This window comes from Octopus bimaculoides, chromosome 6 (genome assembly GCF_001194135.2).
Source record: "Octopus bimaculoides isolate UCB-OBI-ISO-001 chromosome 6, ASM119413v2, whole genome shotgun sequence".
Classification (NCBI taxonomy): domain Eukaryota; kingdom Metazoa; phylum Mollusca; class Cephalopoda; order Octopoda; family Octopodidae; genus Octopus; species Octopus bimaculoides.
Window position 1 is genome coordinate 3,615,199 of NC_068986.1, and position 2,619 is coordinate 3,617,817.

Genomic DNA, 2,619 nt, shown 5'->3' on the forward strand with positions numbered 1-2,619 from the left:
ATATTTATATATATACATATATGTATATATATGTAGTGTACAGGGAAGGACTACCTCTAAGAGAGAGAACTCAATACATAAAGAGTAAAGATTGCTATTGTGTGGATGGTGGAAAGTTCATGAGTTTGCAATTAAGTGACAAGTAATTTCATCCTGAAAAGAAATCCCCCCCCCTCTCTCTCTCTCTCACACACACACACACACAATGTATGTGTATGTGTGTGTATATCTATATATATATATAAACACATTTATATATTTATATATATATATATATACATAGACATATACATACATACATATATATGTATGTATGTATGTATTTATGTATGTATGTATGTATATGTGGCTGTGTGGTAAGAAGCTTGCTTTTCAACTACATATTTTGGGGTTCAGTCTCACTGCATGGCACCTTGGGTAAATGACTTCTACAATAGCTTCAGGCTGACCAAGCTTAGCATTTTGACAAAAGAGACTGATAGAATAAATACCAAGCTTTAAAAAAATAAGTACTGAGGTCAATGCATTTGACAAAAAGTCCTGCAAGGCAGCACCCCAGCATGGTCGCAGTCGAATGACTGAAAGAAGTAAAAGATAATATATATATATATATATATATTAACTCATAAAGTGCTGGGATTTGCACTTACATAGCAGGGACTGCTGAGCACATTTTATGAAAATGAGACTACCATGCACACATAAAAAACAAAAAATAGTTAAAATATCTTCCTAGTATATAATGGTGGCAAGTTTTACATCATCTGAAACGTCATTAGTTGAACTATTTGTCATCTTGCATTCTGGAGCGTATCAGAACATTTGAGTGACATTAGACACCAACAAACACCCATAAATTAAATGCATCTATCTGGGCCACGATTGTGGCCTGTTGACCTGTGCCTGATGACTATGATTGTGGCCCATTGTGCTTTTTGTGTTAATGGTTGGGCATAGATATATATAAAAACGTAACAGAATATCTATCTTTAAAGCAGTTGAACAGTTTCTTTCCTAAACATGAATTCTGTAACAGAAATTGTATCATATGTAATTGTCGCTTTTTTCATTGCTACTCAATACATGACTGTCCAATTTATAAATGAATGACCATAGGATTGCACCTAGAAAGTTCTCCACCAAGGCACAAGTCCAGGCAAGGTCGTTTACTGAAGACCAGCAGTCGCCCATACATACCAGCCTCCCCTCTCCGTGCCACCAACATTGTCCAAGGGAAAGGCAAATGCTGATACAGCTTGGCACCAGTGACGTTGCAACTCATTTCTACAACTGAGTGAACTGGAGCAACATGAAACAAAGTGTCTTGCTCAAGAACACAACACACAGCCTGATCCGGGAATTGAACTCACTACCTCATGACTGTGAGCTCAACACTCTAACCATTGAGGCATGCACCTTCACTATCCAATTATATATCTGTGGTATTGGTTCTCTGGACATTTCTTCTGTGAACTTTTGTTTTTAGTTCAGGTGACCATCTGATTTAGTATAAAAATTTGCTTCTGGGGTAATGAGAGAATTCTATTGATTAGTTATGATACTACATCAGAGGATCTCTCTCTCTCTCTCAAATAAACTTTCTTCTTAACGTCAGAAATGTTTTTTAAGAGCCGTTGCACTCTGAAGCCTTTTGTTTGTTGTCTGTTATAACTTTCTTTAAATTTCAGCTCTTACTGATATTAACAATGCAAAGAAGACTATGCTTTGTTAAAGAGGTCAGTCTAAATAAGGCAGAGTCACTCTATTACCTTAGTTCAAACTCGCTTCCCACCAAATTCAATTTCTAATCAATTCTAGTTTATTTAGAATTGGGGTTGTCTTCCTTACCTTTTTCTGTCGTTAAGATAATGGCTATTTCTCCCCATATCAGGCATAATTTTTATTTATTACATTTTATAGGCTTGCAATATTAAGCATGTCAGTACCCTCTTAAGTAGTTGCAGCCGTGTGCCCTTGGTTAGAAACATTTGAAGAAGCTGGATTATTTCCCCCTGAATATAATAAGGTACTTCTATATTTTTATTTCTTTTCTGTGGAGGCTATTTTAAAAGCTGTTTATTGTAACATTTTATTACTGTTGAAAGTTGTTTCATCGAAGGAGGCATGGCTTACTTATGTGTCCTTTATTTCAAAGACTTGTTTCATAATGTTTTGGAATTTGATTCAACATCATTATGAAAGGTTGCTCAATAAAGAAAATGAATTGGAGAAAGAGAGTCTGCCGAATGTCGACCCAACAGAGGGACCAGCTATCCAAGTTGATAATACCTTGGTAGATAAAGCAATTAAGAGTATGAAGGCAAGGAAAGCCCCCGGCCCATCAGGAATCACTGCAGAGATGCTCAAAATATCTGGCAGTGTTGGCTATAGCCTAGTCACCCATATAGTTAATCAGGTGATACACGAAGGAGTCATACCCAATGACTGGTGTAGCAGCACCATAGTCAACTGCTACAAAGGTAAAGGTGACGCCTTAGACACAAACAATTACAGAGGTATCAAGTTGTTGGATCAGGTAATGAAGGTGAGGGTCATAATCCAACTAATTAGGGAGAGGAGATGCAGTTTGGGTTCATGCCAGGGAAAAGCACCACTGAT